Here is a 26,591-nt window from a genome sequence, read left to right on the forward strand (position 1 = left end):
AAGGTTCAACATAGGCAAAGAGAAGTAATACGCTCAGTGAACAGTAAATCTCTGTTATTTCATTGCTCTTAAAGAATCATTGTTATAGCTATGTTCCATCTATAATGATAAAGTAGATTAGGCTGAGTAGGCGTGGTCTGCAGAAGTTTTATTTAATGCCTCCTAGTTAGTCTCAATGACACCAAGCATGCTCCGAACAAGACTCCAGGACTCCGATTCTTACAAAACAGACCTGTGTTCTATTAGCTAAATAAGTAGAAAAACATGAAGAAAAACTATGAAAAGTAACTGTACTTTGGAAAAGAAACTAAATTGGAGCCACGTGCACAAACGAGCAACCAACCCACATAAAATAGGTCAAAAGAATTTAAATGCACATTGTCATACTGTGTAACTGATAATGTATGTTGTTTTGGGCTATATTAATTTTATGTAGTTGTAACTAGTAACTCATATCTAGATTAGAGAATACTCCTTTATGAAGAGATTATTTGTATTTAATGTGCACTGATTAATCATGTAGCTGTACCTATTTTTAGAAGAATTAGATGGCTCACAAAGAAGTTAATTATCTGGCATAAAAAGAGAATACAAACTTGTGATTTGCTATAGGAGAGAAGAGGTTTTACATTAAACTAGATTTGTTCTGAAGATTTACTTTACAGAGATTACAGATTACACTAGTCATGACTGGTTTTGGCTGAATCGTGAATGATGATAACTACTCTGTATGATATTTGATGTGTAGTATCTGAGAATTATTGCATATTAATTTGCATTCTGCATTTGTTCTATAGGTTGTGAGTAGCTCACCAAGAGGAGGAACAGGTACTTGCATGCTATTATTTGTTTCATTTGTCCAGCTGGAGCATCACAACAGAAAGCAGAACTAGACAGAGCCTGTATCATGTTAGTTCCATGGCTATCACCATGAAAAGGGAAAGCAGACTTCCTGAAAACTTGTACTGATTGGCCCCCAGATTACAGTGCTTTGATTACTTACAAATAATGAAGGATGTGGGGCTGTTTTGCCCCCTCCTGCATTGACTGTTTTTGACCAGTTGAATGTATAATTAAGCAGTCACTGGCTTCCTTCTGAAATCTTGGATGCTTGTTCCTGTCACGTAGGCAGTCATTCTTCTGTTCCCTATAAATCCTCACTCTAGACCACCTCCTCTTTCACCAGCACTGCCAATATCCTTCTTGCCATCTTTTATCATGTATGAATTGCAATACAGTCTTAAAAAAATCTACAGGTCAGTTCTAATAATTCTTGTTACTGCTGTTTGGCTGTTTTTAAGGGCAACAATGAAACCAGGATGGAAAAAAGACTGAAGGCTCTTTCTCTGGAAAAAGGGTGTTTCTGGAAAAATGAAGTTTAGTGACAGAGATATAGTAGTATCTTCTCCAGAAAGTAGTAATATCATCTACACACAAGCATCTAATATTTTAATTTAATAATTGCACCTTATCACTTGGTGACTGTAATTACAATGTAACACTTGGCAATTACAGTTCAATTACACTCTTGTTGTGGTTTATAACAGTGATTACTGTATATTAATCTAGCCAGAGAGTTAATTATATGAGCCAGAATATTTCAAAGTAAATTTGGTGTGTTTTATGATGCTCAACTTTGAAAAAGTGAGTAGGAAAATATGAACCCAGACAATGAGAATAAGTTAGTCTCCAGCTCACATAACTGACCTGAGATTTGACTAATAAATGATAATTACTTACTGTAAATTCTATGGCAGGGTTTTTGCACTACTATGATGGTATATTTAGAATGTCACCACGAACACTGTATTGTCATGTAAGCAGTGATTAGAACATGTAGGTTGCTAGGTTTGAGCACATAACTTTTTTTTAAAGATACAGGATAATTAATTGTGTAGATAAGCATATGTTTCTTGTAGGTTTTTGTTATAGAAAACAGCTACTGTTATGTTTCAAAACACAAGAGCGAACTTTTTGGTTTCAGTCTGTGGTGGTCTACCTTTTTCAAGGAAGGTGAGGCCTCTTCTACAGTTGTCACCTGCCCACATTGCTGAATAATATAAATTAACCAGCCTTTCTTTGTCTTCTTTCATGGATTAGTTAGAAGTTGTTCATAAAGCACCCCCCAGATTCTGCAAACCACCAACTGAAAAATAGTAGTACACCACAGGACTGGAATCAGTAGTGTTGACTCACAGTCCTAATCTAGTGTCTGCAATATAATTTAATCTGTTTGCCTTACAATTCTTGACTTTTTCTATGTATCTATAATGCTGCTTCCTTTCTTCCATGCAGGGGACTTTATTAGATCAGATCTGTAAAGCCTTTGAATGTAAAAAATGTTCTTTAAACCCTTAGGATTGTACCATGGCTGCTACTTGCACTAATCCCTGCTCTCTGCTGTGTGACAAGTGCCATTAAACAAAAAAAAAAAGACTACTTTTCCTTCTTGAGGAAGTTAAATTTACTGTTATCTGTGATACCAAGCAACTTAAACATATTAAATGATGGCAGTGCTTTGAAGGTGTTAATCTACTGAGGAGGTAGGTACTGATTTCGTTAAAGTCTCTCTGAGGTACATGGTAGATTAACATCAGACATCTGGGAACATTTTCAGCTGTGGAATATGTAGTCTGTCTGATGGCACAGTGAGGAAGAAATTATTTGTGGGGACGGTTGTCTTCCAACGTTGCTTACAGGTTGACATGTGTACGCTGAGCATTGCGGTGGTCTCTGAGGACACAGAGAAATGAGTCCTGTTTTATTATTAAAATTAGGCTATAACATTTCTGTACAATTTATAAAAAGTATTTTTTGTTCCTTATACGACTGGTTTTCATGGTTTGTATTAAAATAAAGCACTGCTATTAAAAGCTAGCAGGTAGCTTTAATAATGTGCATCAAACCGTGTAAATATGAATGGATACCCTAGGGTATGAGCTCTAAATCAATTCATCAGAGATTCCTAATAATGAAGCAATTAATTTGAGATGGGAAAAGCTATCACTTGCCTTCCAGAGCTGACAAGTTGCATTTCAGTTCATTCCCCCCTCACTTATGCCTTCCCTCCTCTTGGCAAGGCTGAGTTTTTACTCACAGCCGTGTGTGTCAGACTTATCATCTGTCAGAGCCCTAGCGCTGCCTGAAGAGACATTACACAAACACACATATCTAAGTAGTTTAACTAGAACAGGTTGTATGCCATGCACTGTTAAAACTGTATTCAAACCTGTTCGCATTTTATGTTGTGCTTTCCAAAGTAACAGTGACTTTGGGAAGAAAAAAAACCCAAACCAACCAACCCACCCAACCCCCAGTAAGTAGTACAGTTGCAACATATATCACAGCTCTCAGTAAAGGCAACAAGAGTATGGAGGAGAACTTGATGATATAATTTAGGTGATAATGAGATCATTGTTATTTCAAAGCTTACGGCAAGATAACATATAAATCCAGAGACTAAATTCTACAAATAAGATGCGATAATTGAGTACAAAATGAAGGTGTGAAGAATTAATGCTAATCTTCTGGGCAAGTACAACTGCCACGTGGAGCTGTGCATTATGTAGTTAAAGCTGCTATGCTGAAACAACTTGTTGTATCTGTGGTATAGTAATGAGTTCAAGTATTCCCCAGCTGGGCTGGAAGTAGTCATGCACGTGACCTGAGCCAACCTTTTCAATATCAGAACCGAGAGTGACTTTGGCAGGCGAGCTGCCTGTAATTGGCTGCGCTCAGCACCTTAGCAGATGTGCTCAGCACGCAGTAGGATCAGACTATTTTGTCTCTATGCAGCAAAACACCACTGAAAGCCACTGGAGGTTTTGCTTGACTAAGGTTTCCAAATTGGCCGCTGGGTCTGTTTTCACTCCTAAGAAATATGTCATTCTCCCGTGTATCTTTTTTTCAAAAATCTTTTTAGCCTAGCTAGTATTTTGTGTGCTGAATTGGAAATATCCTCAGAGTGAAATGTGGTATGTGTTGGATTAGATAGATTCACCTCTGCATTTGTACGTGTTTAAGAATGATGTAGAATGATTAAGATGACACTAGGTGATGCGGCAGTGGGGGTTTATTTTTCACATAAAGGGCTGATGATAATATTCTCCCTAAGGAATTTATTTTCTAGGGAAGTCTGTTTTAATCCTATTACCTCACAGGCCTGGTCCAGCCTTCATAGTGGTGGCTATGGAAAGCCAGAGGTCGTACTTGGGCAATGTTTTGGTAATTTTAGTTCATGTAGTTTTAAGAAGTGTATTTCTGTGTAGTAACAGAACCTTACAGTTATTAGCAGGATTATTATGTTGTTTAAAACTAATTGGTAGGAAGGCAATAGCTCCAAATAGTACATTTCCAGAAGCAATATATTTTATAGTGAGTAATGTATATGGTGTTAGGATTTGAAGTCTCTGAATCCCTGTTTTCATTTGGGAATCCATTATTACTTCCCCACCAAACAGTATACTGGAGTGTTTTTCTTTTTGTCTGCCTGAACTAAAGCTATGAACAAACGGTAATTGAAAGTGCGTTGCCAGATAGATAGCCTTTGAATGTTCCCAGATCAAGAGATACTGCCAGTCTCTAGCTACAAGTAGAATAAAAAGGAACATTTTAAGTGATGTTTGGTAAAACGAGGAAGAAAACGTCCAACAATTTACTTAATTAGTAATAACAGTGAGTGAAAAAAGTGCCAATAAGAATCAGCCTGTAATCTGTATTTATACAAATCCACAAAGTGTGAGTATAGCACAAGACATTTCCTGGATAGCTTTGCTAAATGCTGGCATGAATAGCAGGGACTCCACTCACAATGCCCAATATGCTGATCAGATTTCCCATTACAGGTAAGGAAGAGGGGAGGCTTTGGCTCTTGTCCTTTTCTACTGGCTTAGTTCCAGGGCAGCAGGCTCTGTACGAGTGCTAATCTGGGCTGGATTACTGGATGCAGAAAAATCATCTTCCAGAAGCATCAGACCTCCTGTAGTGGCTGGATCTGTGAAGTTGGTTTCACTCCCAGCACTCTCTCGGAGACTGTGTTTTCTCTACGTGCTGTCTTTTGAGGGAAGAATTGATTTTTAGCCTTTAAGCTAGCTTTTTAATACGGAAGTTGATTAAATGCTAGATCATAGATGATAAATAACTAACCAAATTATATCAGACTAAGTAAATTGTTGGATGTTGTGAGAACTCGCTCTTGCCTTGTGTAGGAACTTTGACCTTCAGCACAGAGCTTAGTACTTGAGAGTTCTTTATCAGAATACGTAAATATTGAAATTCAGCTTTTCTGCAAGGTAGCATTGTCTGCGTGCGTTTATTCCTTGACGACCTTGTATTGAGGACCTAACTTTCCCTTCCATTAATTTTTCCCCATGAGTTTACAACTATGTCTGTTCAGAGGGTTTGCTTTAGCCTATTACCCGAGAAAGGGATCTTATCACGCATCTGTAAAGAGCAGTGAGTGCCTCTGCACCCATTAATTTTGCTCCCTGAAGTTGACTTTAAAAATTGAACTGAACTGTCTCTGTTCTTTTCCATTGGCTTAACTGATTTTTTAAATATTTTGTTTTATTTTTGTTGTATATTATTTTGTTTTACTTGGCTATTAGCTTAACTAGAGGTGTGGAAGTAAGGCTGGGTTCTTTCCACCTCCTGCCCTGTGCCTAGTTTCTCAGTTCCTCTCTCATGTGGAGTGAACACTTCGCTGTTACCCTCAGAGGCTGTAAGAGTGAGATGCATTAGTGCGTTAGGGTCATGCAGCTGCCTAGGTTAAGTGTTAGATAAATCACAGTATGTCTTCACAAAGTCCTCTTATGGCTTATTTGAATCCTGGAAGTGCCGTGGAGGGTGAGAGAGAAGACAGTTGTCAGGAGATAAAACTTTTTTGACCAGATCTGTCTAGAGATTAAGGTGAAACCAATGAAGCAGAAGAATGTCAGTGGATCCAAAAGTCTTAACATGGCAGTTTTCAGAACTAAAACATGACAAAGGCTTCTTTAGGAAGAAACTTTATTTCTTTGGAAACATTGGATCAGTTCCAGCTATTGTTGCTGGCTCTCTTTATCTACAGAGATGACTTTTTGATATTTTAAACATAAAATGCCAGCACAATTTTTCTTCAACAATTTGATCTTCAGTGGAGACATACTTCTGTGGAAGCACACCTCCTTGCTTGGAAACTAATAAACAAGCCTTAAAAAAACCCACAGCCCTCAAACCTCTCAGAATTTTTCAGGACTTTCAGGTTTATACAGATCTAATCATAGTTGGTTGTTGTTATGTCTGCAATATACCAGTTCCCAGCCTGGTATATGTTGGAGAGACTGCCCCTTTTCCCAGTGTCCTGATCTTTATCAAATTCAAGGCCAAAGAAATTAAAAAATGAATTTCAGCTTGGGGGGGGGGGAAAGACCACTTGGACACATTCCACAACTGTGTTCAAACACCACTTTAGTGAAGAGAGAACTTTATTCTGTGCAAATTGAGTGTAGACCAGAATTCTCATATATATCCCAGATGAAATTTCAGACCCCCAGGTTACACAGCATTCCAAAGCCTCTCAGTCACTGCCAGACCTTGAGAAATGGTTGAGGAGCTACTAATAACAATTGTAGTCTGGCAGGCAGAAGCAGCAAGAGTGCCTGATGTTGGATGGGTAAAAAGGGATCTAAACTGAGTAGGCTGCTTACATCTCTCACCAAAGGGAAAGCAAAAGCAACAATATGCAGTGTAGGTTCCCTTGAGATAAGTATGAGAACATTGAAGTTCAATATCTTTATTAATAATTTGGAGGGAGAATCAGATAACAAAAGTAACAACATTTCTTGACAATGTACAGTCACCCCTAGGACGTGGAAAAATGGGCAAAGTAAGGAAGAGATTTTAGAAGTGTTAGCTGAATCTACGTGTAAACTGCAAATAAATTTTATGTTCACTTCCTTCTGCCTGCTTTCCTAGTTCGTCTCGTGCAATGCCCTTCAAAATCACCCTAAATCAGAGCTTTCTGGTTGAGAGTCCTAATGAAGTCAATACATTAGGACTCATAGCAGGACAAAAAAAAAAAAGAAAGTAAAGCTATCTGCAGATAGAGCTGGGAGTTTTACCTCAATGTGGCATGTTAACATCGCTCCGTGAATGACAATGGATTCAACTTGAAGCTGGGAAATGCTGTAATCTCTCTTGTGACTGGAAAACCAAGAAGTCAAAACTGCATTGGTGATATAAAACAGGGCAGTATAACAGCTTTTACCGATGGCAGAAAACTCATTCTCACACCCAGGAGGTGTCTGGGAGCTGACAGCATCTGTGTCAGGTCAGGTATCTCACAGTTCTGTATGTATCCTTTTTCTTTACTGTGGTGTTGCTCAACGCTTTGAAAAATTCCAGCTATCTATTTCTTGAAGAAAACTAAAGGACCTATATAGTAAAGGTTAATAGAATCATAAAGGTCATAGAGAGGTAAAATAGCTTCCCACAGAAAGGATAGGGAGCATCAGATGATGCAGATGTAATGTTCATAACAAACCAATGGTAGTGGTTCTTTAACTTACATGTAGCTTGTGAGTAACCTCGGCAACCCCTTGCTTATTGTGGATATTTGGGATTTATGAAAAACAAATAGATAATTTCCTAAAAGACGGAATCTACAAAAATTCTTCCTAAGCCAACAAACACAGTGCTTCTGGCTCAAGATTTCACTGAGCTGCAAATTGGAAAGTATTTATAGGAAATAGCAATGCCTGCTTTCTTTCTTTGTTCCCAAACTCTTTCCTAGGCATCTTCTACTGACCATTGCTGGAGACTGAGTACAGGGCTCGACAGATCTTTGGCTGGGTTTTGTATGGCTACTCTGACAGCCGTATTGCATCTGCTAGGCTTGGACATATTGGGCTGTTGGCCAGAGGGTTTGGCTACGTCTACATCAGCACGTAATTCCGCACAGTAGGATAGGATCAGTAGATTGAAGCTGAGGCCCCTGCATCTATGGTATACACTGCTCAGGGTTTTTCTTTGGACTAGGTTTAATCTCGTCTTCTGGACTGAATATCCCCATCATGTATGCGATCATGATGTATTTGATTCAGTATTAGGGAATAGATAGTGGTTTGTGTACTTCTGAAGCAGAGCTTCCAGTTTGATTTCCTGTAGAGGTAATCTAATTTGTGCTCGCCCAGTCCATCCAGTGTGCTGAACCAATGCACAGTAAGTGGGGACAGCAAGGGATTTGTTTCAAATTTACACTGATACTCTGAACCAAAATATTAATATAGCTTAGTTCAGCTTTGTCTTGGTTTCTTGCAGACAGATTTTTCTTTCCATTTGTATAGCAGTGCTGTTGGTGATGGCTGCTATTTCTGAGCGACTCTTTTCTGGTATGTGGGGCTGGTCTGATGCCCCAGCCAAACAAGAACAGTAATTAGTTAATTAGTATTATTAATGTGCATGTTTAATAGGCATGTCTACAGAAATGAGGGAATTAGCTATGTTGCATATTATAATAGAGCAGGTTTGTATCAAACGTGCTGAAGTCTGTCCTTTTGCTTGGTGACACAGAAGAAGAGATTTCAGTATGGCAAAACTCCTAACTGAAGAGTCAAGAAAAAATTCAACAACATGATGATGTGAACGTTTTCTGCTTGTATTTGTGAATTACATCTCTGTCACGTAACAGAGATAGCAGTCTGGTAACAGTGATAGAGGCACCGCAGAGCAGATCTGCGGAAGGTCATTTACGTTTAGAGGGAACAGTGCTGCTCTCCCGAGGCAGACGGTGTAAGGCAGTGACAGAGGTGGGACCTTCATAGAGGCACTGGAGTGTAGGAAAAAAGTGTGAGGCCATGAACGCTGGGGAGACAAGGACCAGAGCGAATTTCCTTTGGCTTCTGTGCAGGTGGAGGAGGTTGGGATTTCCTTCTGGCGTTGCAGAGCAGACTGGTTTGGGAATTGGACTGATAATCAGTGGTTGTGGCACTGGGAGGAGGAATGTGGGTGCCGCTGCTTTGAGGGGAAGAGCTTGTGTCTTGCCTTTGCCAGCAGCTCCTGGTGAGTTTTTGTAGGCATTGAGACTGCCGTATGAAACTAGTCTATGGGATCTCATCACGCTGCAAGTATCGGCATCACGCTTATGTGGCTGAAAGGACTGAAGGGGCAAAAATCTCGCTTGTGACTTCTGTTCTTTGATCTTTCCCAGCTATCTTTGTCCTTTTGAAGTAAAGGTTCTGAGGAGATTCAATTAAGGAAATAATCAGGTGCAGACATACTGAGTTTTTTAAAACCTGGAGAGCAACGCCTGGTATAATTAACTGGATATAATGGGAATAGTCTGGGAGTAATGTATTTTGTATTCTTTCTACACAAAATTGCATAGCTGAAGCAGATGGCTAATAATTTTCATCTTCATCAAAAAAAAAATAAAGTCATGGCATTTGTTGGCCCTCCATCAATGAGAAAATAGACACCATGGGATTCAAGCCAGAACTAAGTATTTTCAATTTGAAAAACTAGTGTAACGTATGTGATTAAATGTCAGCGATTCAGATAGAGATGAAAATTCCATATTCAGAAAGATTTTTTTTTTTAATAATGAAGTTGTGTTTCATTCTGAATTTTGAGAGAATCACAGCTGATTTAAGAGAGGCATATTTAAGGACTTCTGTGTGACACATCATTACTGTTTGAAATCTTTGGCAGTATATTATCATCTATTGTATGTCATCTTAGATTGTTTGGGTACAAAAAAATGTGAATTCTGACTTCTGGTGGTTGTTTTCAGGCTTTTTTTCATAATATAAGAGAGTGCTAGATTTAACAGAGGGCTAACCATGTGAGACGATAAATCTCACAAAACACTTCAAAACACTTCATACAAAACAGTTCACTGCCAAAATGAATGAAAACCTTCAACACCCAGTGAAGTCAGTGAGAGCTGAGAGTTTCTTCTGAAGATATGTCTGGTAAATTTTTCTCTGCAAAAAGCATCCTAATCTGAGTCTGTGCTACAGCCTTTTTTTACTGGTTAGTCAAAGATCTAGATCTGAACTTAGATTTAATTAAGCTAGGTATGTAGATCTTAATCCATGATTTACAGCGGGTTTATATTCAGTTTAAGGGGAATAAAATATTCTCCAGTTGTAGGGCCTTCAGTTGGATGATGTGAGTAAGAATCTTCAGGTACAAAACATATTTATTTGTATGTAGTAAATCCTCCTATCATTCATTCAACTGCACAGACAGAATTTGCAGCAACATCCAGGATGTAGTCCTAGAATAACTTTGTGGGGTTTCTTTAAATGCCAGAATGACACATATCGCTGGCTTAGTCTAAATAATACCTTGTTCCTAAAAGCTTTTCCACATTAGACTATTACACTCTAATGATTATAGCTGTACTTTACGTACAAATACTGTCATAATTTAGTGGTGAAAGAATAAGTCATGCATACATAAATTTGAGTTAATTCTAGCTTTTGAAAAACAACCATTTACAAACTTATTACCTCATTTGATGCAAGAATGAGTCATCCTTTGCAGTAATGCTCCTTTGAATGAGGTAAGATAACACCCATACAGTGTATTGGACAAACCCATGTGTAAATACTGGGGGTTTGCTGTGTGCTTCTGTATGGATTGTGACCATATGGTAGTCTATTCCTTTTACAATACGTGATAATCAGCTGAACATTTCATGCATAATAACATGGTGTGTCTGTGTAATGGAGCAGAATGAAATACTTTTGTTTAAATGGGTAATTTTGCCACCTTATTGAAATTCACTTTGCTATTAGTACAGTCACACATTTTGGGAAAGTATTTGTGGATGTTTGAGCATGACAGAAACTTTACAACTTTTGGGGTAGGTATTGTTCTGCTAGGAATGAAACTCCTTTCCATCAGCATTTAAATTATAAAAGAAAGGAAAACATAATGGAAACACAGTCCTTGTAAGCTGCAACTACCCTTTCATGAAAGAATGGATTTTAAATATTTAATGCTAGTAAATTTTGTGTTTCTTTGTTAAAAATGGTGTATTTAATCTGAGTGTGAGGAAAATTTTGAGCTAAATACCAAGGAAAACATGAGAAGTTATTGCTAGAACAGGGCTATTAGGAAAAGGGGAGGCAAATGCTTTTTAAAAGTTATTAGAAATGTCTTTTTGCCCCACTCTTTTTTTTTTGTCAAAATAGTGATTGGATTGGACATGCTGCTATCTTTCACTAAAGAGATGAAGTTAAGAAATATGGGAATCCATTTGGCTGAACTAGAGATGTTGAAATGGCTCCGAAGTCTATTAAAACTTTCACACATTCACATTTCCAAACAAATAGTGGGCATCACCTGTCCCATCCCAATAGAGCCTGTCAAGAGGCATGACAGCTGGCGTAAAATGACAGTTCCTTTTAAGTAAGTGGGGAAAAAGTGCTGATGCTCTTGCTTCCCTTGATTGTACAATGTGGGACACAATGGGCTGCATGAAGTAGAAGAAAGGGCTTTGTCTGAAGAGAGATGTAGTAAAGGAGGCAGGAGTGAAGCTGCTGCAGATATTTCATTTTTAGTGATCTAGGAAAGAAGGAGTAAGATGATAACGAGGGGGGAAAAGGAAGGAAAGAATGAAAAGAGGAGAAAGAAATGGAGTATGTAAAAGATGCAAAGGGAAAGTAGTAAAGATACACAAATACAAAAAGAAGACATTAACCCCAAGGTGTCACTTCTGGCTTATGAGAACCGTGTTGCTGGAAGCTGAGAGAGTATGTGCAGGAGTATGTATCACTATGTGCTACATATTTGCCTTTCTATGCTTTTCTTGCAGTTTTCAGTCCTAGCTGTTGCTGGGACAGGGCATGGGACTAGATGGCTTTGTGCGATGACCCAGGAAGGGCATTCTTGCATTCTCGTTATATTTTGCAAGAGTAGTGAGGAGACGGAAGCCTGAAAACAAAAAAAACAGAGGCAGCCTTATAATGAGCAAAATGCATCCTTATAGTTCGATTTCACATTTGCTGCCTGAGGATGTGATTTGGAAACTGGCCAAAGAAATAGGAATACCAGAGTCTGAGCTTAACGCTGGTCTAGCCTCAGGCAAATTGTATCATCTTGCTGCATGAATGCTAAATACAGGACAAAAAATTCAGACCAGCATCACTGAAGATACTGAGGGGATGCTTATCTCAGCGGTCATGTAAAGTGTATGTTGCATGCTGTATAAAAAAAAATCATGTGATTCCATTATTCTCAGCTGAACTCCTGATAAAACTGTGATGTGCTGGTGGGAAGGCTTTTGGGAGTCTGCTGTTAAGGTCTGCCTGCCACCAAAGTGAAAGCAAGGTACCATTGCGTCAAGTGGAGTTCAGCTGCCTCTATTTGTACTGTCAATCATACTTTCATAAAATGGAGTTTTTTCTTGGCCTTCGTTAAAAATATTTCTGGAGTTCATTTCTCTTTGCTGTTGGAATGGATCAAATATCATTAAAGGTAAGGAATTAAAAATAAATTTCCTTGGGAGGAGGTGCATCTATTCTTCCACTGTCTTTTACACAAATCTTTATGTGCAGGCATAAGTTCTTGCATCTGTAAGAAATGTAAGTTATTTATTTAATGTATACAACATTTATATGTACACATGACGTATATTTTAAGTAAATAAAATTAGTAAAAAATGTTATGTACATATACACACACACATGCAGATAAACATTTGTGTTTATTTATAGAAGATGGTAATTGTTTCCAACCTGTTGGAATTGTATCACTCTGTAGTATCCTACTAGGTTACTGCTCTGGGTAAGTGCTGCACTTGGGGAGGAACAAACCCAGGCATCAGTACGTGCTGGGGCTGACTGGCTGGAAAGCAGCTTTGCAGAAAAGGACCTTGGGGTCCTGGTGGACACCAACTTGGACATGAGCCAGCAACGTGCCCTTGCAGCAAAGGGAGCGAATGGCATCCTGGGCTGCATGAGGAGGAGTGCGCCAGCAGGTCGAGGGAGGTGATCCTTCCTCTCTGCTCAGCCCTGGTGAGGCCACATCTGGAGTGCTCGGTCCAGTTCTGGGCTACCCAGTACGAGAGAGGTATGGACATACTGGAGAGAGTCCCGCGGATGGCCACGAAGGTGATTAAGGGACTGGAGCAGCTCTCCTGTGAGGAAATGCTGAGAGGGCTGGGACTGTTCAGCCTGGAGAAGAGAAGTCTCAGGGGGATTTTTATCAATAAATACCTGAAGGGAGGGTGCAAGGAGGACAGAGCCAGGCTTTTTTCAGTGGGTGCCCAGTGACAGGACCAGAGGCAACGGGCACAAACTGAAACACAGGAGCTTCTATCTGAACAGGAAACACTTTTTCACTGTGAGGGTGACTGAGCACTGGCACAGGTTGCCCAGGGGCGTTGTGGAGTCTCCATCCTTGGAGACACTCAAAAGCTGTCTGAACATAGTCCTGGGCAACCGGCTCATTGTCAGTCTGGACAGACATAGTACAGCATGTTTAATTAGTGAAAAAGAAGAGCCTATGAATGAGAATAAGTTGGCTGTGATTATTTGGAACCGTGCTCACATTTCTTCTGATCCAAAGGAAGATACACACACACTCATGCTTTCTCTCATTACTGTGGTACATGAGAATGTAAAGGAAATAACCTACAGTAGTTTACTGCAATAAAGATAAAAAACTGATTTTTATAAGGCTAAAGTGGCAATTTACTACAGTGGAAAAGAAGCAATGAAATTTTCTGTAAGCTTAATTCAAGGAGCTGAAAAGAATGCAGGTCATAAAATCGAATTTATTTTTGAACAAGTATAAAAATTCTATAGAAGATTTTACATTTAGAAAGGATGAACCAGCCTGAATACTCCTCATTAACTTTCAAGGGCCATTTGGCAGATAATGGAACTCATCCACTAAAACATTTATTCTTCTTGTCTTACAGACACACGTGCCTATCTCTGAACAACAATATCCACTGTAGGAGGAAAAAGCTGCTTCTTTTGCATAGAGGCCAGGAGGAAAAGTGGCAGAGAAATAAGACAGAGAGAGGGATAAGGTTGAGGGCAGAGAGGAATATATAGAGTAAACGGAAAAACAAAATAAAAATTCCCATGCCACAATGAACAAGAAAAATGAAAAACTACTGGGGGCTTACAGTTTTGTCCAGGACAAAAACATGAAGATGCAATTCCAAACTGACAGCCTAGCTTTAAAAAGATGCATCATTTGTTTTATTGGAAATCCTGTGGTGATATTTAGCTATTTTTTTTGTGTAGAACTATGGAAAACTTGAGACTGGTTTGTGTCCCCCATCTGTCCCCCTCCCCCGCTAAGGCTTCAGCATCCTTTCACTGTGGAAGGGGCAAGCCTGTGAGTCTGTGGTTTACTAAAGCTGACATTGCAATGATCAGAAGACTTCTCAGTGGAAAGCAATGGATGCAGTCCTTTTGGGTTTTGAAAATATAAATGAAACAAAGTTGGAATCTAACATGAAAAGTGAAACCTATACAGTAACAGAATAAAATTGTTTATACTTTGGAAATTAATACAGACTTAAGGGTTTTTTTTGTGCAAAGAAGCTCAAAGTGCTTTATTTGTCAGCAAGAAGTTGAGAGGGCAAAAGGTTGCAGAAAAGGGTTTTGAAAAATTTTTTGAATATGCAACACCTTTCATTACTTGGAAACAAATGATCCGTAAGTTTTTACTTAATGAAAAGCTATACAGTGGGTTAGTCTCTCCTGCATTCTTTCTGATGCCCCTGATTTGACCAACATCTTGTGCCGGAGAGTACACTTCAGTTTCCACAACATATTGAGAAACTGGAAGAAAATATAAGGCAGTGTAGGACTAAATGTCTGAGATGTTATGAAAATGTACTGTGTCTTCACAGAGGATAGGTATATGCCATATGTCTTCTCCGATTTTGTTAGGACCTGTTCAAGAAGAATTGTTTCTATTTATTTTCATTGTTTTGCATCATCACCCATGCATACCAGTCTGCAGCTTGAGAACAGAATCTGTAGAACAATCAACAGAAATGGAAATTGGTTGTCTTGTGAATTTATTCCTGTTGCAATTTATTTATGTTGTAGGCATGGAAAGTGGAAACCAGTCAGTCGGTCTGGAAGTCACAGTGAGTGTTCTCAAGTACCTACACTTGACTTCAAGTTTTCCTCCATAGATTCTATTTTCTTAGGTGCATTGATCTAGGGTGTCCCAGCCTTTCTCAGTGAAGGAATTAAAAAACACAAGCAGCCTTGCACACTACTTGAATTCTAGCTTCCTTTCCCATTGCTGCTGAAGGTTGCTGGAGTGGCAGTGGCTGCTGTAAGGCCTTACAGAGAACAGCAGGCAAACAAGTTTGGTCACCTAAAAAGGCATTTTATTTTTCATTTATGTGTCATTCAAAGTTGCATAGGCAATCTGCTGTCAGGAGAGAAGAAGGTATGCAGGCAGCAAAAGAGGTTTTCTATTTGCTGTGGGCTCTGATTTAAAGGTAGGATAGAAAGAAATAGACTTGCATTCTTGAATGCATGTATTCTGTGACTACACATATATTTTATTAGAAACAAGTACAGTTCAATCTATACCAGGATGCCTTTGCTTTCAGTCAGAAGCTAGCTTGTAACATCTGTTGCTGCTGAGCAGAGGGTCAAAGCTGGCAATAGAAAAAGCCCTTCCTGAATTGGAGTCCCGGTTTCGGCTGGTATAGAGTTAATTCTCTTCTTAGTGGCTGGTACAGTGCTGTGTTTTGGATTTAGTGTGAGAATGATGCTGATAACACTCTGATGTTTTAGTTGTTGCTAAGTAGCGCTTATCTTAAGCCAAGGATTGTTCAGTTTCCCATGCTCTGCCAGCAAGCAGGTGTGCAAGAAGCTGGGAGGGAGCAGAGCCAGGGCAGCTGACCTGAACTAGCCAAAGGGATATTCCATACCATAGAACATCATGCCCAGTATATAAACAGGGGGGAGTTGGCCGGGAGGGGCAGATCACAGCTCTGGCATTGGTCAGCGGGTGGTGAGCAATTGCATTGTGCATCACTGGTGGTTTGGGGTTTTTTTTCTTGCCTTTTTTTTCCCCCTCTTCTCTTTTTTGTTATATTCCTTCTCATTATTATTATTATATTTCATTATTATTATTGTTAGTATTATATGTTCCTGTAGTTATTAAACTGATCTTATCTCAACCCACAAGTTCTACCTTCTTTCCCGATTCTCCTCCCCATCCCACTGGGAGCCGGGGCAGGGGAGTGAGCGAGCGGCTGCGTGGTGCTTAGCTGCTGGCTGGGGTTAAACCACGACAGTTGGTATGTTCTGGAACCTGCTTATCCCTCCCTAAGCCTCTGTAGCCCTGTTCTTTTCCTGTTCACTATCTCCTTTTCCGGGTATTGCTGCTCTTCCAATTCTAGTCTCTTACACATTCATCTTAGTTTGCCTTCTTGCCCCCGCTGCCCTCCTCCCTGTTGAAGCAGGTTGTTTCCCCATGTGCCAGAGGAGATCAGCAGAGGAGGGGCATCAGCAGCACTGATTAATCATTTCCCTGGCCCTTTCCCTGTCTCTAAAACAGCTCATGGTCTTAAGTTGCAGGGCAAAATTGTTGGTCCTAGCCATAGGGTGAGCTACTTAATTGATATGTGTTCTTTGGAGAAGGCAGCTTCCAAACCCTAAAAACCAAGTCTTCACAAAAGAAGCTTGCACTCAGTGTATGCAAAATACAGTTTTTCTGTGACTTATTATGTGGAGAGAGACAACCATTGTTAAATGGCACATGCTTGGCATAAGGTGGATGTTGTCTTTCACAAACTTCTAATCTTTGTCCCACTGATAAGGAATTAGAGTTTCCCTGTGAAATGGCTGTTGGAATTTTTCTATTTAACTAATTGGATTTTTAAAAGCAGCTTTTTTTTTCCTGATGGTTCTCCTAAACATTCAACCTACAGCAAATACTGCCCGTGGAGTTGCACTGAAGTGAAATAGGATCTTGGAATGAGACAGGTTTGATAAGTTTAAGTAAATACAGATAATGTCTCTGATATTTTCTGGTATGAGTGTCCTGCCCTTTCTCTCCAGGAACAGGAAGAAACAGATTTGGTCCTGTAACTCATCCCATAATAAGGATGTCATTTGGATGGGAAAAATGGAGGAGAGGCGATTTAAGCGTCGTCTATAACCCAGTGTGCTGGGCAGAGGAGTCCTAGGGAAGTTATCTACAAAGTAGAAACTAAAGACCTATTGTGTAAGGGCTTAGCAAGGAGATACCATTCTATGTAATTATCTCTTTTCAGGCTGTCTTCTGGAGTCACGCACCTGCCTGTTAACCATTGGAAAACTCTTAAAAATGAAATGATTTGCCATATGCTACTAATCAGGTACAGTCATGTCCTGTTTTTGGAAGAGAACTCAAAACCTTTGTCTTCCATCCTCATGCTTTCACATAGAAATAATGAGGGGAGTTTTTTTCTGGTAGTTCTAAAGAAACTGTTTGAAGACAAAGGTAAACTCAACACTCCATGATTTAGTCCAATTGTATCAAATACTCAGAGTAGTTACAAAAGTTATCTAAAAAACATCTGTTGAATGTGTTAGAGATGGAAGTTCTAACTTCTTTTTTTAAGACCCACTACATCTTTTTTTAGAAAGTGTGACAGGGGATATGACTGAATGAACCTAGTACATGTTCCATTTAAGTAAAAAGTAATTCAACTGATTAATTTTTAGGGACTTGGAAGATTCATTCAAAATACTGACAACAAAACTTGTATGATTCAGAATTCTGTGTCTTTAAAAATCTGTTCAAGTACTTCATGTGCTTTGTTCTCTCAGAGAAGAAGATTTGCATGATGAATGCAGAGTGTACATTAGAATTGCAGGAACATCCCGATACCTCATTTCTGTTTGAGGAAACCATGGTTAAGTCACATTCTTCAAGCGTGTCCAGTCAGTGTTCTAGCAGGCACCAATTCAATGGTAATAAGCAATTACAGTACTTACCAAGCAATAGGCAATGGTTTAGCTTTGCTCTTTTACTTTTACAAATCATTACTTTTGATTCCCTCAGGAGTTTAAAATTTATGCAAAGAGTAACATTCTCCTTCTTTTTGTGGTTTTACCCTGACCCTCTTATAAATTTTGTATTTGTACTATTTCAAAAACATATTGGTTCTGATTGTTTTGGGCTACTTTAATAACAGCTAAATGAGCCCAACCCAGTCTGTATAAGCCTTATAAGCCTAGATGATCCTTTTAACAAGTGCTTTTGTGACTCTGCAGTTATTCAATGTTGTGACCAACAGTCCCATTTAACTGCCTTAGAGCTCCTGGCCCACTTGATCTGATATACGTTTAAAACTAGGTCGATGGGATTTAGAAGAGAAGTAATGCTTTAAATTATATGATGTGCATTTTTATTGCTGTTGGAAATGGATGTGTTGACGTTCCCATGAAAGAGTTCTTTCTCATAGAAGGCTGGGCTTGTCTTTATTTTAAGAAAATGGGAATCAAAATGTATGATTTATGTCATTATTTAGTAACTGTTTTATAGAAGTGTATTTTTATAAGCTTCACTTTCAATGTTTCATACTCTATTGCCTTGTATAGTAAGTTAAGTCCCAGTCCCGAACCTGTTGAACTTTGTTTCTGACATGTTTCTTCTTAAATGGGTACGGTACTAGGCTTCTGACATGTACAGCTCCAGATGTGCAAATAGATGCATTTGCATAGTCATACACAGAGCAATTTAGGACATTACCGATAATCTGAGCTTTTTTGTAAAGGAGCATGGCCTTCTTTCAATTTGACAGACTGCACAAGGGACTGATGACAGGAGTAAAGCAGCATGTTGTGTGGGGGTATTTCTGTCTTTGTAATAGGCCAAATTCTGCCTGCATTTGCCTGTGCAATGCAGGTATGTTACTTCTCATTGTGTACGTTAAGGACAACAGAGAAATACTTTACATCAACTACTTTTTTCCTGGTGACACAGCTGCTGAGTGCAGGTATTGCAAATGCATGGTGCGCATGGAGTAGAGCAATCAAGTGGGTCAAGGTGGGCTCAGCATGTGTTGCTAGATACTGTCCTCAGCTGTCCTCCTGTCTCCTGCTACCTCCAGTCTGCCTCTACCTTGCTGCTTTTTCTGCCTCTTGATGCTTTTAATGGTTTGTTGTCATGGCTTGACAGTTTCTGATGGGACCACATGAAAGATGACATACATTTTGGACTGTAGGACACCAGGAAAGGAAGAAGGCGGCTTCAAAAAAGCAGGTTAAATTAAAACCTATACACTCTTTGTGATTTTAGGTAGAAATTTACACATACACAAAAAGATCCATCAGTTCCATATATTATAAGAACAGTGAGGAAGATAGTCTACTATAATATTTGAGGAGAAGAATTATATGTGTGCCATAAACAATTGCTCAATGTGAAAATATTCTCCTATGCAAAGATATGTATAGCTTCAACTTTTTTCAAACTTCTCAGATGCTGGAGTTTGTTGGGGTTTTTTGGTTTTGGTTTTTTTTTTTAACTGGGGATATCCATTTATGTGTGATAAAGTAAGTATATGTATGAGCCCATTCATGCTGATTAGATATTTCCAAAATTACAGGACTATAAAAATACCTAAAGCATTTGCTATGGAGTTTTGTCTTAAATTTGTGTGCAGTGTCTTTATTCAAAGGAGGAGGGGTGGCTGAGTGGGTGGTTCATTTTCTCATACATTTTGGCTTATTGAACTTTCGGCTGCAAACTGAAAAGCTTTGGTTTTTTGATTTATGACAGAAAAAAACCTATATTTTCGTTGTAATATTTTTGCCAGTGCTTTCTGAGCAATTCTGTTCTTGACCAAGTTTTTTGAAACTGTGTGTTAGTATCTTTAATTTCAGAAAACACTGATCCTAGAAAATGTTGACAATTGGGCCCCCCCATATGGAGGTTTTCAAAACTAGATATCTATCTGTAATTGATTTATGAATTATCAGCTCTCTTGTGGATAGAGCATCTTCAGTGCTTGCCCTCTGCTCCAAGTTCTGATGAAATTGCTTTTTAGTGCTAGTGCCATAAATAACTTTATTGTTATGGGCACATGCACTTTTGTGCATTATCAAATGGGTTGAAACAACTGACTGAATTTGCAAATGCCAATAACCAGCCATCATATACAAATGTAACTGATGTAGATTATTATATTGTATGTGTAAACAAGGTGTATGAGCAACTCTGCTGATTATCAACAGGAGAAGAGCTCCAAAGCTTATTAGCAGTTAGATAAAGAGCAGCTTTAGTCTATTAAGTTGTAATAAATATTCCTATTCAATTTTCCCTTCCCGCTTGGTATTGTGCTTTTGTGTTCTTGTGCTTTGTGATGGTTCATGCTTTCTTAATTTATGGAGAAGTCAGTTAAACTGGCCAGACTGCCAGACTTCCTCTGCCTTTTGTTTAAAGAAAAAGATGTTCTTTCTTTGCTCCAAAAGGTGAAGGGATAGGAAGGGAAGGACGCACCTGTGTTCTATGAAGACAGTAGTATAGTTAGACCATAGTGTCTGGACTTGTGGCACATATTGCATTTATATAGCAGTAATGCAGAACAGAAGTTGAAAAGATGGTATTTCTTGTGTCTTGGTTGTATTATTGTCCCAGCTGTAAATTAGGTAGGACTGTGTTTACTTTTCAGTGCCTGTATTATCATACTTACCCTAAATAAATCTTTCTTCTGTTTCTTTACCTACTCCTCCTAGCCACTTGTATTTTCTCCTCTCTCTATTCACCCTATGTTGTCTGTCCTAGGAACATCTTAGAAAAAGACCAGATTGCAGTTCCCGTTACGCATTTCATAAGGTTACAATTCAGCTGTCATTCTTTGCCCAGTCTTCTAGTGTCTTTAAATTCAAATTCTCTCAGCCTGCCATGGACGTGACAGAGTGTGAATTATGATGCAATAGAACCCTTACGAAGTATAAGGCTAGAAGTCAAGTACCATTAAATGCACAAATGCATGAATGGTTGTGCCATAAGTTACATATTAAAATGTTGTGTGATTGTAAGTTGGCCCAGTGCAATTCTTTACTTAAAAAAATATAGAGAAACTTCAAGAATAATTTATTTTAAATTATTTTAAAATTACTTTATAATTCTGAGTAATTCGTTGTTTTAAACTGAATACAAATTAAATGGGTTAAAATGATTACATATATGTTCTCTATTTTAGGTTAACACTAAAAGGTCTATAAATGGTTTTAGATGAGAAAGAGTGTAGGTGTGCATTTTCAAAGCTAATAGGATTACTGTATTCTGCAGGATGAGGGTCCCTAAATTCTTTCTAAATCATTACCTTTTTCTCATAGGCAGAAACTTACAAAAGTGTCTGAGGATTTTGAGCATCCAGTTTGATGTAAGTCGCAAAGAGAACAGGTCCCACAGTCTTTTGTTATGGTTTTTTCTTGCACTGGCTGTTTAGAAGTTGATCAAAGTAACTTTGCAGCAGAGTAGTATGTGGTAATTTTCTATTAGTAAAAGCATTATTGTAATGCCCAATATTTAGAACTGTATAAGATCTAAAACAAGGTTGGTTTTTTTGCAGTTCTCAAATGCTTTATGCTTCTTTTAAATGTTAGAACTTGGACGTTTTTGTTGCCTATCTAAACTCCCAGTCCACCTTTGTGTCCTAAGGTCTTGGTGAAGGTGCTCCGTACCAGTGTGCCCAGAGCTCAGTTTTGCAGCCTTGCAGGTGATGAGCAAGGCTTTTCTGTTTTTGTAGAATTTGTAGAATTTTTATAGAATTTCTTAGATGTTTCTCAGAAGATGAAGTTCTTATGATGTAAGTCTCCCTTACCTTTCCACCCCAGGTGAATCTTGACCATTGTCAATTTGAACTTTGTGTTTAGAAAGCTGAATTGGAACAGTTTTTCACGTTGTTTCAAATTCCAAGTGCGAAGATGGTGGTAGAGCTCACTGAAAAATGAAATTTCGGTTCCCTGCAGAATTCCAAGAGTTCATAAGCTTGTTTTGTGGCTATATGAGATTGAGTTGAGATCTTGGAATTTCATTTTGGTACATCTAAAATACCATCTTCATTTTGACATGTTACACTATACAGCATTCTATTATGTATAAATAATGTCTTTAAGGAGAAAAGGTGTAAGTCCTGCCTAAAAGTGTGAGTGAAGTAATACGCTATAATGAAACTTTGATTTTTTTTGTGTTTTCTGATGATTATGGGTTCTGTCAGAGAAAAATATTTGACAGCTGTAATTGGGAGCAATGTTTAAATAGGCAATGGTTACCAAGGCCTCTTTTTTTGATTTTGTATGGTGAGTGAGAAAGGTATGAAAAATTAAGCCTGTTTTAAGTTCTACTTTTTTAATACTGTACAGAAAAAGAAAAGTGTGTTACCTCACATAAAATGAAACTGAATTTGAAATACAGTAAATTCAATGGGTGGCAGTTTCACCATCTGTCAGACAAATTTTACTCAGAATAACTTCTCATAGTAGGAAAAAATGATGCTGAGGTGGCAGATAACTGATGAGTGGGGATGATCAAAGGAGCTCTGGGGCTGGGAAGTAGAACTTTTGGCCTTGCTGTAACTTGTGTACGAGGATTTTTGTGTTAAAACTTTGCAGTTCTATGCAACCTTAATTTAATGAGGAAAATGCTCTAAAGAGGTAGGATAGCCTTATTGGCTCCATTTGACGTGTGTGAAAATTGCAACATGGAAAAATGAAGGAAGAAAAAATGTGCCTGAAGACTCATGTTTAAAAGTGACCTCTAAACTAAACTTCAGTAATAGTGACTTAGGTTTGGGAGCAAGTGCATGCCTTTAAAAGTATTTAAAAGTGCTTTAAAAGTGATATCTGAAGTGTCTGGTTTGAAAATGCACAATAAACAGTTTTGGGAGCAGTAACTCTCCCAGACCCGTCTTACTACAAGGGCATCCAAACTCCCCTTGGTTTTTCTGCTGCAGTAGCGCCTCACATACATCTCAGCTTGAGTCAGAGTCCGTCTCTTGCTTAGCATTTGGCAATCAGTAAATACCCCAACAGGGAGAAAACGAATCGTGGGCTTCATCACTCCTAGCCTTCCCAGTTCAGATAACTTGTGACTTCTGCCTCCAAACAAAGGTCCCTCTGTAAGGCAACTTGTCATTGGAACCTTCTTCATTCCTTTCTAATGAGCACTAAGCAGGTAGTTATGATGTGTTTATATCTCTGGTCACAAACTCTACAATGTAATTAATGCACTGCAGGTTTTCAGCTCATTTTACAGCATAATATGTGGCTATTAGTGTTTCAGGGAGCTATGGAGGCCAACTGTGTGGGTGGCTCTTAGGGGTAGAAAAATATAGGAAGGGGGGAAAGTAAAATTAAAACAAGTGCTAAATATAATAGTTTTTTTTTTTTTATCAGCAGTTTGTGTGACCCTTTTTATGTGTGATCCCTTAGGAAAAAAAAAAAAAGCCAGAAGGTGTTGACTTATGCTGTTCTTAGAATGGGAGTACTCAGACCTACAGTGAATGTCTTCCAGCTACTGACATTCAGTAGATGGTGGAAGCATGATTAAGGGTCAAAGAACAGCTTCTCTGTCTGAAATAGAGAAATCTTTATTTTCATCTTTTTTTCTTTATCTTAGGAAAAAAGTAATCAAAGCTTATTCAACTCCCTTTGGGATGGTGATACCCAAGACTCTTTTTCATGAAAGTGCTCCCTGAATTTTAAATGTTTAAGTTCAATTTAAGTAGTATCGTTCCTCTTCTGACATTTGGATTTGGATTAAAACGGTTCCAAAGCTTGTCCTACAGCTGCTTGTCAAGTGCTCGGACTGCAGAAGTAAGGGAATCCTGTCACATTACATCTAATTGTTCCAGTTTTGCCTGCCAGCCTGTGACAAGGTCACAGCACAGCACAAAGCTCTGAGTTACAGTTAAAAACAAGATATAATAAATTTCTCAATACAGTTGCCTGAATTTGAAACAAATGGGGAAAGGGGACTTTTTTCACAGTTCTGGCAATGTAGACAATGGTATTGCATTGTCCCCTCACTCGAGCCAAATTCTGAGAGATGCCAAGCACTTAGTATTCCAAGATAATTTAATGTGCATTGGAAATTTTCATTCAGATGTTTTTCATGTCTGAGGATTTTGACCAATAATTTTCCTATGGATGTATTTGCTGGTCAATAGATTTTATTTAATTACTGAGTGGTGAAGATATAGTTTCTTGTGGTGGGCTTTTAAATTATGCAGTTCCACAGCTACTGTCACTACTAACTATTCTATAACTGTGCCTTCAGTATTATGGATGTAATGCATCCGTGGGGCTGTTTCTTCTTTTTTTCATTCCCTTTGCTTTTTTCTCTGGGCTTTTGAACACTCACCTTCATTTTGGAAAGGTATTGTGTTGGTACATGCAAATTAATTTTCACTGACTACTCCTTATGTGTGTATAAATACAATTGCATTGCCAGCTCAGAACTGAGCCTCAGAAAAAAGTGCAAAGCTAGAGGTGGGCAGAAGTAATCAGAGGCCTAGAGATGGAGGTGGGTTTTTAATGGAATTTTCAAAAGGGGCTGAATTAGTTCATATCTCGGTTTTGAGAGGTTTAAAGGGAGTAAGGCAACTAGTCTGTTAGGAGATTAGTTATTTATAACACCTTCAAATTACATTTTGCCATGTGTGACTGAGTGTGACTATGACTATTGTCCCCTTTATCAGAGCATGGACAACATGATGGAAAACGCTAGTGAAGGATGTTCTTTTTTAATACAACTTTGACATGAAAGCAGAATTCTGCAGTGGAACTTGCAGCATTTAAATTACAAAATAAATAGGAAAACTGCTTCAATCAGATATAGATATGAGGAATAGAGAAGCTACATACTCTAATTAAAAAAACCACTTTAATCTTTATACCTTCTCATTCAGATAGCAGAAAAGATCTCTTGGGAGGTGGACACGTATTCGGTATTATTTAGGTGCTAAATTGTCTTGTGTGTGTTGGGACTACTAGTAGATATGAACAAATAATTCAACCGGTTTCTCTGTGGTGCTAAGCTTAAATTAAACAGTCCCTCCCACCAAAACATGATACTTCCCTCTTCCTGCCTCTGCAGATCCCAAATTTTTGTGAGTGGCAGAGTAATTGAAATAGAATTTCCTATGGCATTCAATCCACCAGATAGATTCTCTAATGTCTGATATGCTGTACCTGCAAGTTGAAGATTTTATTCAGGTGAATTTTCTGCTGTCTTACTATAAGAGTTCACAGTATGATCTTTTTTTATTGTGGTACTAATACTCTTGTTTTCAACCAGCCAGTCTTTCTGGATTCAGGAACTTATCCTGAAGTTCCTGCAGGAATTTAATATCATCAGAATATCTGTTTTGTTTGGGTGCTTATTAGAAAATTATTGACAGTAGACAAGAGGATAGATGTGTGCACATACAGATAGTAGGTCTGTGTAAGATTTGTCTCCTTAGACCCCAGGTTAGAGAGCAAACATCTGATCAGAGTTTGCAATTCTCTAATGGTTGTTCTTACCCCTTAGAGAAATAACCAGCTGGCTGACGGTACAGATGGTCACAACTGCACATTCACCTCTGATCTGTGCATGTGCAAATTAGAGTCATGGGATGCGTATTAGCATGGCTGTGTCAAGGGATAAATCAGCAAAGTTGTTGATTCCTACCTGTTGGAAAAAGAATACAGCCCTGGTCCTATAAGCTCAGTTGTATGCATGTGAGCAGGTCACTTACTTCCATGGGGATATTCATTAGGGACGTTTGTCTCCCTCTCTCCTTAGAGGGCTCAATAGGGAATGGTTTGGCATTGAAAATAGGCCTGTTTTACAAATCAGACACTTGAATCATTATCCTGAAGTTATTATTTTTTATGTAAATATGGCTGTTATGATGAGGATGCATATACAAATTAATGAAGCCAGTTACAGGAATAAACATGAGTTAATCCACCAAAAGCTGTAAACTGTATTTTTCATCTTTTAAAGGAACTGCAGGTAATTCTTCCCTTGCTTTCTCTATCTTCCTACTTTCTCAGACTTCTGTGAACCATTTAGAGAACAATTTGGCTCTTAATGTCCAGTTGAGGCAGTGTAGAACAAAACAAGGCAGTGGAATCCAAGAGTGACTTACAGCCTGTATAAACCCACTAATATTGTAATTGTAATAAATTGTGGTGCATCAGTCAGCTCCAAATCTATTCTTACAGCTTTTAACAGAAGTAGCTCATGGTAAAACTTACTGTCTATGGGCTAAGCCAACTTGGAGGCATGCATTCATCTATTTCTTCAATACAGATTCCTCAGTATAAGGCTTCTGTTCCTTGCAGGTAATCAAGGCTTCACTTGAAAAGCATGCAAAATTTATCTACCAGTAAAGTAGAATATTGCTATTAACATCTAGGGGAATAATGCTGAGAACATCTGAAATTCCTTCCTGGTTTATAGACTTCAGATTGTTCTAGTTTTTTCTTCTTTTAAATTAAAGAGATTGTATATCAAAAGAACCTCAGAAGATCAAAAAAAGTCTGCCTGTACTTACTCCAGTGTTAAATTTTCAGTGATCTCTTCTGGAGGCTGCTGTTTATTGGAGCCCCTTGGAAAGGCAAAAT

Source organism: Gymnogyps californianus, chromosome 2, assembly GCF_018139145.2.
Source record: "Gymnogyps californianus isolate 813 chromosome 2, ASM1813914v2, whole genome shotgun sequence".
Lineage (NCBI taxonomy): Eukaryota > Metazoa > Chordata > Aves > Accipitriformes > Cathartidae > Gymnogyps > Gymnogyps californianus.